The sequence below is a fragment of the Vigna angularis genome, chromosome 6 (assembly GCF_016808095.1).
Source record: "Vigna angularis cultivar LongXiaoDou No.4 chromosome 6, ASM1680809v1, whole genome shotgun sequence".
Taxonomy (NCBI): domain Eukaryota; kingdom Viridiplantae; phylum Streptophyta; class Magnoliopsida; order Fabales; family Fabaceae; genus Vigna; species Vigna angularis.
Window position 1 is genome coordinate 26,964,871 of NC_068975.1, and position 11,376 is coordinate 26,976,246.

The window sequence follows — 11,376 nt, forward strand, 5'->3', positions numbered from 1 at the left end:
GATAATGTTTACTTTTGTTATATTAAAATTACATTTTATATGACAAAATATTTAATATTATCTTTTAATTTTAAAAATTTTATTTTTATACTTTTTAAAAATACGTGTTTAGATATTAAAATTTAAAATTAATATATGTAAGATATTTATATCTGTTATTTTATTATGAGTTCTGCTGAGAAAAAAAATATTATGAGTTCACAAAATATGAAGACGAACCTATAATATAAAACTTATAGGTTGAGATTGGTTTGTAGACAACTCCTGTTTACGTTAATCTCAATGGGCTAAATATTGGTTTTAACAATTATTTACTCAACCTGAGGTGATTATAAGAATACTAAAAACATCTAGTAAAAAAACTTAAGAAATATTTAATGAGATCAGATAAGTGTATCATAAAATAATTAAATTTTTTGAAATAGAATATCAATTTTCTGAGTTAAATTTATAATACCTTGTTATATTAAAAATAATGAATATGAATTTTAACAGTTATTATAAATTCATTAATAGGATAGATTCTAGAGTATTATATTAGAATGTTTTAGAAAATAAATATTCTTAGAAAGTAACTCTAATTTAAAATTATTTTCGTATAGAACTAATCTGATTGTTTTAATTCTTCACACATATACGTTAAGCTTTACAAAACAGTGATTTGGAAAGTAAATGGCAAAAAAGTGAGAGCACTGATGAGAAAGGGTTGCTGCAATTGAAAAGACAGTAGCAATCAGTGTTCGATTATTAGTTCCATAAAATACGTATTCATATACGTAATGAATACGTATCATGCAAGTACACAGGGTGATGGAAGAGCAAAGTGTGAAAGTTCTTTCCAGAAATACTCTTCATCCAACTCCACAGAACTACTCATCACCATTGATCTGTTGGTGTTGTAATGATGAAACTGATCACCATCTTCACTTCCACGTACACCTTGAATGACCCTTTCACCATGCATCATAGTAGAACCATGTCCAACGTTGTTGGAGTCTTTGCCCGTGAGTTGTTGAACCACCGACCGAAACTCAGAAGCATCGCAGGCCCTAACCAACACAGGGCTCGATATGTAGGTTATTTTCACTGTTTTCTTTGGAGTTTTATGCATCATCTTTATGCCGCTGCTGCTGCACTCCTTGCTCTGCTGGTAGGAATTCGGATCATATCTCAGTTTCCCCATGTATTAATGTAAACGTACGTATAAATATATGTATATAATATATGTATATAATATATGTATATACGATGTATATGGTGAGGTGAAGTGTTATTAACATGATGGTGGCTTTTATAGGCAACAATTTGAACTTGGCAATGTGAATGGTAAGAGCTGAGGCTTCCCAGAAGCAGGGTTATGTATTATTTAATGTTCGAGGAGATGACAAATTTGGAAAAATGGTTGAATGAGTGTAGAAAATGGTAATGTGGGACACCACCCATGACTCATGGGTATGATATGTTACTTACTGCTACTTAGCTACTACGTACGTGTATGGTTGAAGGGTTCCCTTTCGTTTTCATTAGGTGGTGGCTCACTCTCTATGTTGTTCTAAAATGACGGCGTTTCGTTTTATTTTATTAAAATTTGTTTGATTTTTTACTATGTGGTCGTTTTCCAACCCTAGTACTCACTCAACAATGATCTTGTTTCACGGTCTATGATTCTAACATATTCCACCCTTCTAGATTAAGGGAGAACTTTCATTTGGGTTTCACCCATTGATTGTTTTTTTATATGAAATCAGATCAGGTTGGTGCTTTTTTATTTTATTTTTAGAAAGTCGGTTGCGTGCAAGTGAATGGTTTTAAAATATTTGAACTTATTTGTTTTGATTAAACTGTGTCGACCAAAAGTGAGTTAAAACAAGGTCAAGTGATGAAAAGCAAAGCTTTCAATGCAGGAATTGAATATTGCATAAAGGTATCTCGAAGAATGAGGAAAACTAAGAATGTTCAATGTTCCTCTCTGGCTAAGTGACAGTCTGACAGAGAATATAGATATATATGTGGGTCAATTCCTTAACAGGTTTAGCAATTTTGTAAACATTCAATTCATATTTAAGTGTCTTGGGTTAGCTGTGACAAATATTCAAACTCAGTCAAAACCTTGGATGACAGGGTTAATGTATGAAACAATATTTGCTTGCTGTCATTGCCAACCATGCTGTTCTTTTGTATTGTGAAAACAATTTAAGCAGTTATTTTTATTGAATTTTTATCTTTTAACAGGAAAAGAAAATTGTTCATTTATTAGAATGAGTTAGTATAAGACATGGACACCACGTTCAAATTATTCAAATTTAATGTTTATGAGATTTTTTTATTAATATATTATTTAACTTTTTTTTGTTTTTATTCAGTGTAATTAAAAGGTGATAGACGAGTTTCTTACATTTAAGTTCTTTTAGTAATGTCGAATTGTTAGGTTGAGCAAAGACAAGTTCAGTTTTTTTTAATGATATCATATTATCGAGCTAACTTGTCCGACTAAGCGAAATGAGTTGTGTCGAATTGATAAACTGAAAAGATTGTCTCAACTCACTTTTTTTTGCCATACTCAGTCCGCTGAGCTCAATCCTTTTTATCATAGAAAATACTTAGATTTTTGGGTGAGGTATCGTTTTTTCTTTTGTATATCACTAATTTTTTTTATTTTTAATTCATACATTTCTAACATAAATTTTAGTTGAGTTTGGTTTTAAATTGAGCTATAATATACTTTTATCTTTATCTTGAAAAGTGATGTTTTCGTTAAACTCGGTTCGAAAAATAAATTTCATTTAATACATAATTTCTATTCCAAACATATATTTGATCTTCTGTATATTAGAATTATTCTCTAAGATTATACAGAATAAATAAAGACTATATATTCCATTTCGTTATAGTACTTTTACTATTTTGTAAGTAAAGTCAAGAGTCAAGGTTATTGAAGTTCACGGGAAAGAAAATGTTTCAGTAATATTAAATCATATTCAAGCAGACGTGAATAAAAAAACAACCTAAAAAAGAACATGTCTTCATCAATAAAACCAAAAAATATATAGAATCCAATGAGTAGTGTCCCTTGAAGATGGATACAGAGTATAGTGTGTTGTTATTTATGTTTCTGCCCGGAAATAAATTATTTCCAATACGAGATTTGTAACATTTCAAAAATACAGTATCAAAATAATATAAGAGACTTATCACAAATTAATAATATTACAGATCAGTCTTACAAAAAATAGAACGTACGATTATGGTCGAACGACCTTACAAAAGAAGTATTCAAAAGGTGACCGAACGGTCATACAAAGAAACCAACAACTGACTGAACGGTTCTACTGTTCGGTCTTAACTTCTACCTCTACCAAATATTCTTCTTCCAGCGCCTCTTCCAGCAACGCTTCTCATTCTGCTCACATCCACACGGATGATCATTGCAACAGAAGGACACACACCGAACGTACAAAACATACAAGACAGAAAGTAGGGTAAGCTTATGTAATTTAATTCACGCATCAACATAGATTTCACACAATTCAGATAAACATGATAATTCATTCACTTTTACATGCAAAGCCTAACACTAGACTCTGACTATCCGGACTGTATGAATTCTGTGTAGTTACGACGTTCATGCACCCGGGTGATGTAGTAACTGAGATACCCTCAACAGTTGCCACTCGAGGTTAGTCCGTACGTCCAAATTAACCATAAGGACGAGGACTTCCTGTCATTCTCACACATGACTTACCCTTCTCTACGTGAGAAAGGAGTAATCACGAATATCAGGATGAACCGCCAGCTTAGCATGCCCACATTCATACTTTACCAATTTCCAATTTACAATCATGAGCTATTCCTCCCCGGAACGCTCGTTCATAACTCAAGTTATTTCATCCACATCATATTTCATCATCTTTCATTAATAAGACCTCAATGAGATCAATTTGAATAAATATCTCTTAGGATATCAAAATGTCGAACGCTGAACTTTAACCCTGAACAAGACCGAACGCTTGGAGTGAGACCAAAGGTCTCCAGTTCCATAAGCGTATCAAACCCAAGGGAGTGAATATCGGGTTATAGAAAAACTGATTACCATAATATTTCTCGAGGACGCATAGAACTAAATGTTATTTACTAGATGAGCCAATTGAATGAACTGACTCACGATAGTTAAACCGAACGCCAACAAGCCTAGGCCGAATACTAAAACTCTAGGCTGAAACCAATTGAGACAGACAATGTGGAACATCAAATAATGATACTTAACTAGATCAGGTGAATAAACCGATCGTCTACATATATACTTAGTTTTTTGAATGAGTTTAACTTCAAGGGGAACGAGTGCTAGTCGAAGACCGAGTACTGTAGAGAGCGAACTCTATTGAGTTCGGATGAACGCTCTTATTATAAAGGTAGCTTACAGAACCGAGAACGAGTGCCTAGTGTAAGACCAAGCACTTGCTTAGTACGAGCACTTGGTATAAGACCAAACACTACTAAACTTATAGAGAAAGGCTTGATAAATATAATAGATACCATTTTAAGTAGTGTTTAAGAACAAACGAATTATACAAATACATATAGATATACTTGGGTTTATAACCAAATACCAAGGAACGACTACCCTTGGTCGAACGCTCATGTACAAGTATTACAAAACGAAGACGCTCGACCTCAACTGGAATTCTCTCCATATGAAAGAATCCAATTACAACCGAGTCCACAAGAAAAACCAAACGGTCAAAGACCATTCAGTGACGAACATACATTCTCATATGGAATTACATACTTATCATTCTTTATATCAATTCATTTCTTCAACATCTATTTTCATACATTCATACATCCATATCATAGTAAATATTCGTACAGTCAAAACATATCAACAATCATACTTCATATTCATTCAACAACTCAACAAACATGCATCCATTCAAAACGAACGTATAAACGAACATACAATCAAATTATATAAGCTTCCCTTACCTCTAACGTGACCGAACGTTCACAGTTTGAACAGAATAGCTCACCACCAATCTCTTAAAAGACTACACTCTTGAGGTACGAATCTAATCAAAATGAAAAACCCGAAAGGCGTTCAGAAAGGGGTTAAGAACCTCATGCAATCGAAACCTGAGTTTGCATGCACAAAAAAAAACCATCCGGTTGAGAGAGATGAACTTACCAGCACAGAATCCGAAACTGATCGGTTCAAACGGACGCCCTCTATGCGGGAGAAGTAGAAATGGTGCCTGAGTGGTGATCGAAGAAGAGAAAGAGTGAGATTTTGTAGAGAGAAGTAAGAGCTTTTAGAGAGATGGAGGAGAAAAATGAAGTTTCAGAATTTGGAAGAAGATGGTTGCATGCAGAGAGTGACATGAATTTTGAAAAACCAAGTTTTACTACAATCGTCAAGGACGAACGGCCACTCAGTTGCCCATACCTGTCTCCCACTTTCTGATTTCCAGATTCCCTTTGCTTGACACATGGCGTCCGCTCAGAGAGGTTTTGGGGGCGTTTTAAATGGATTCTGACAAGATTCATTTAAACTAATTTTGCACTTTGCAAATAGAATAAATATATGTTATATAGATTAATTTAATTCTATTTTGGATTGCCTGATTTGTTGTTCATATATTTATTAGTAGTATTTTTTTGCCATTGAATTTTGTTTTCACTCCTAATTATTAGTATGTAATTATTTTTTATATTTATAATTTTTAATAATATTATTAAAAAGTATGTAATTATTTTTTATGTTTATAACTTTTAATAATATTATTAAAAATTATAAATATAAAGAATAATTACATATTAATAATTAAAAGCGGCAAAAAAGGTCAAGTCAGCAAGTCAGTCCAATAACTTGATCAAAAAAAGTTGGTCAAGATGACTTATTCAACCTGACAGCCCGACACAATTTGTTCTTATTAGCTCGACAACTCGATATCATTACAAAACCTAATTGTAAGAAACTTGCTTTCACCTAGGACAATACCCAGGACAACTCGACAAGTCTACATAACATTAAGAAACATAAAAATAAGGAACTCAATCTCGCCCGTAATAACACTCAGGCCATTATGACAACCTGACATCATTAATGTTAATTTAAGTAAGTGATAAATTATTCAAATGAAACCCAACAGTTTGACATTAGTTTGACAACCTATGTGACAGCTCGATATAACCTTACTTTAGCCCGACAATCCTTTGATAGTCTGTCAACCCACCAACATGTGAACTTGCTAGCTTAGCAATTCGACAAACCGAGTTGTAATATTCAATTTATCTTTTAAGTGCATAGACCAATTTGACCTAGTCTGTTACATAGATAAGGTTAATCGTTTTATCACCTCTATTAATACTGTAATAAAATCTTTTACTTTATTTTGTATACATATAGCAATAACTCCTTGTTTGTGTTTGAAAAAATATGTCTAATTCAACAATAGCTTCATGTATTCATTAAAATATCTTCATGTATTCATTAAAATATCTCTGTGTATCTAATTAATTGACATATTTAGTGTAAGTATTTTAAATATATAATTATTTCACATCTTTTATTGATATTCATTTATTTAAAATTTGAATAAATAATTTTGTAAGTTTAAATGTTGTTTATTTTTAATATTTTAGATTTGAAAGTATTGGTTTAAGGATAGAGATTTCATGAACATCAATATGATATTCACCTTTTCTTTACTATTTTCATGCATATGTCTCTTAAATTTAGTTACTTTTATAGTCTAATAATTATATTGAATCACTTAACTACTTTAATGGACCATTTTAAAAGTGATTTTGAAACTCATTATCAATGAAAGTTTCCCACCTCCGTTATTTGGGTAACTAAAAGGAATAAATATTATATATATTAAAAGAGATATGATAATTTGAGAATGTTGAATAACATATCAAGAAAAATAAATTTGGATTTCGATTGAGTTTTTTATAATATTTCTCAATTATGTTGAACCTCTAAAATACAAGATATATTAAAGTATTTTAAAACAACTAAATAGTGTTTATCAATACATTTTGAAAACTCGATTATATATATTTATATTATCTATATTTATACTACTATATAAAGAAAATTATTTTTTTGATGTTCAATTTTTGTTTTTAATTTTTTCTTTTAAGTTCACTTTTTTTTTTATAATTTCAACTTTCAAGTGTTAAATTTTTTAAATTCAACCATTTTTTAATTTGAATGTTTCTTCAAAATTTAACATTTTTGTAAATTAGATAAATAAAAATTATCTACAAAATAAATAAAAAATATATATAATCAAAATGTAAAAAATACTTATATTTATTTTTATAATTAAAATTTTATTATTTTTTATTATTATAAGACTGTTCGAAATATCCGGGTAGATTTTTCTTTTGTAATTTTAGTACATTAATTTTGAGATCTAAATAAAATAAGCACGGTTGTCTTTCAATATTATTATAATCAATAATATTTGGTTTTCAATTCAACTGTTTGGGTCGTAAGAAATTGTTTGAACGGGAGACTTCAAAGTAACTAATTAATTAATAGTTGCTTTTGTTTTATCTTTTAAGCAATCTTGCATTAGAATTGGATATTGAATTCCACACTTTAATTAATTAAGATTAACAAGAAAGAAAACAACATAAATTGAGTGACCAACCACTACTATAACAAAATCTAATATTATTTTTTAAATATTACCGTCAAATTTTCACATTATTAGAATTTAATAAGTTTTATTGTAATGCAAAATAACTAATATTTATCATTAAATAAATATTTATGTTAATATTTGATTAATATTGATTCTAATAAAGTTTGGTTATCCAATTCAAATGTGATGTAAGAAAGATTTTTTAAGAAAAAAATATAAAATTATTTTTAAATTTTTAATAAATAAAATGTGTTAATGTTAATTTTAACGCGACATAAAATATTAATTTTTTAATATCGGTTAAATGTTATGAATATTTGCACATTTGCAAAAATGATTAAAAACAACATATTATTTTTAATTCAAATATTTAAATTTCAATGTTATAAATTTTATCATTTTCTTTCTCTTTTTCTTCATTATCTTTCTCTACCTTCTTCTCTTTCTCTTCTTCTTTTATTATTTTTTTCACTTATTTATTGTTAATATACAAAAAAATCTCATCAAAGAAGAAAACATTATTACTTAATCTAATAAAAATATCCGTTAATAATAGAAATAATAAATTAGTGATAAAATTTATCGACAAAATTGTCTATCAAATACATTGTTAATGTTTGTTAATAACACAAATTTTAATTTACTAATAAATTTAATTGACAAAATTTAATATTTGTTATTAACAAAAATATTTATCAGTAATTTAAAATTCCAAAATTAATTAATAAATTTTGAAATTTTCAAAAGATTTGTTTTCATCAATAAAAAAATACAAAAACAAATCATGTAGCACTCATTCAAATGAAAGAAGTTTTAAATTGCACTTGATTTTTTACCTGTCCATTCTACAAGTGCAATATAGATTGTTCTATTCAGATTACACACATTGTAATTATTTTAAGGAAACATAGTAATCAATAAAGAATCTGATATGGATAATAATTGGGGGACAAGGGTGATTTCCTCCACCTTAATCTATTTTTTTATAGACCTGTTTAACATGATTAGGTTTTATTTTTCTTAGGACTATGTTCGACATAGTATGAATTGATTATAAATTTCGCCAGTCATCAACCGACAGTAAGTTACTTCTTTTAGAAAATTAAACGATCCGGTATCTAGTAGGTCTTTATTTGGGTGATGTTTACTAGATCTTGAGATCATGCATGCATGAATAACGTAACAGATAATTAGTCAAAGAACGTTTTTAGAATGTTTGTACTAATCAAAACAAGCTCTTAATCAATGTCTTAAAAGTTGAAAAACTTGGTTACCAATTACTTTAATAATACATTTTGTTCAATTTAATAAATTCATTAAAATCATCACTAAAGATATTAAAAAGTATGCAATATTATTAAACACAAACACCCTCAATTGTACATTAAATATTCTACAATCTGAGTGTCCTTCAACATACCAAAAGGTTAATAATACTTTGTTTATAAGAAGATAAACGATCTTATCCACACGCTTTATCATTAGGAGGCTTATAATAAGAACACGGTCAAAACCATATTTATCAAAATGGCAAAAAAACAAGAAAAAAAAACTATTAAATCACAGCCTGGAAGGTTCTAAATTTTCTCTATGAAAAAAGTTTAACAACATACTTTATTTATAGTTTTATTTGCAATTAATATATATCTGTCCTAATTCACACATCTTAGTTACTTTTCGTGAAAGGCAACTATAGAGTTAAATAAAAACATCTATTTTGTAATAGGTTATAAGATTAAGAACTGAATTATAACATTCAAACCGAATCTTATGAAATATTTTTGTTAACGTATGTTGATATGATCATAAAAAATAATAAAATAGAGATTTTATAAGACTTTTGTATCAATGTAAAGATTACGACAAAGTCTTAAAATGTATATTAAAATTATAGGTTTAATTATTTTTGGTTGAAATTTAAGTTAATATATGTTTAACTTTTTATTTTAATTACGTCTGAACTTTTACATAAATACTCAATCAGATTTTTTTAATTATTAATTATGTTAACCACATCACATGTATCAATATGTGCTTTTTTAATTTTGTTTTTCAAAAAATTTCCATCAACATATCATATATTAATATTAAGTATCATTCTCTTATTTCAATTTAAATATTATATTTGTTTCTTTGATTCAATTTTTTTTTCAAAAATGAAACAATATTATGTCTCTAAACTAAGTTTATTATTTATATAAATATATTCTTATTAAAAATAAATTTTTAACATATTATATTATTATATATTATTAATCCATATTTTGTTAACTCATCTATTTTATAAGATTAAAACTAATTAAGTATAGATGTTTTTAGAAAAAGAAATAAGTATTTGAAATATATTATTAATTAAATTTTTTTATAAAAATAAATTAATTTATAACATTTATGCAAATAATAAATTTGGCCATCTTTTAATTGCAACAAAACTTATTATTGATATAAATGCTATACTAATATTTATATAAAATTTGTTATAAAAACACAATTCACAAAATGCGGGTTAATAATATACATTAAAAAGTTATTTTTAATAAAAAAATATCAATATGAAATTTACATAAATAATATATTTGGTTTTAATTTAGAGAGAAACTGTAAGAGTCTGGAAAATATAGGGTTGTTGGGCCTTATGATTGAGGCAGTCAGGCCCAAAGGGCTAAGGGCACAATGACCTTAGAAAGGGTTCCTTCATTTTCCAACTCTGAGCTTATTATCCAATTTCTCTTTCTCTCTCTAAACTCCTTCTTCTTCCTTCTTTGCCTTCTCTCTACCCTTACACTCATTTGAACCATTGGATTTTCAACTAGGTGGTGTTCTTTTGCTCACGGAGTTGAGGGCTTCCTATCCATCCGATTAGTTTTCAATTTGGACGGGTAAGTCAGTTTCCCCATTTTCTTGAACTTAGGGCATGCAACTTTACTGGTTGCATGCAGCTGGATAGTGCTTCCTTTTTTATTCTCTGTCTGTTCTAGCTCTAAGATCTGTTTCCATCACCATTTAGGTGGTTGTAGGGCACTGTTTGGGTTCTCGTTGTGAAGGGCACGATTAGGGCAATTTAGTGGATTGTACTACTCAACCTCAAGGTAAGGGGAGCTAGTTATAATTTTTAAATTGTTTTGGTTGAATTTGTTTTATAAATGGGGGTACATGTTGACTGCTGAACTAATGTGTTGTTGGACTGTATTTTATATTTTAAGCATACTGGATGTTATGAACTGAGATATGTGGTTGATGTGGCTGTAGTGGTTTGTTTGGGAATCGTTTTGGATGAATGAAAAAGGCTGTAAAGTGAACATGTAGGAATGGGATGGGGCGAGATTCCGGTTTAGTGTCAATTTGGTGAATAGTTTAACAGTTAGGCAGGAGTTTAGGTTAGTTCAAGGGAAGTGAGGTGTTGAAATTGGGCATTTGGGGTCTAGAGCAGAATAGGACAGTCTGGGCAACTTAAATGGGCTAAATGTAACTTGTTAAGCACATAATGAAGGTCTAAAACATGTTAAAAACAGTAGAATGGATCTTAGGCCATTAGGTTGTTGATGTAGAGGTTCTAGAGAGTAAAGTAAGTTTTAATCGCTTAAAAATCATTAGGGAAGTGTTAGGAATCACATAAACAGGTTCAATTTGGATATAATCACGATTTAGAAGTCTTAGAAGTTGGCCAAGAGGCCTGGAAATGGTAAGGGCTAGGGTGAGTGTGTGATTCTGTAGAATTCGC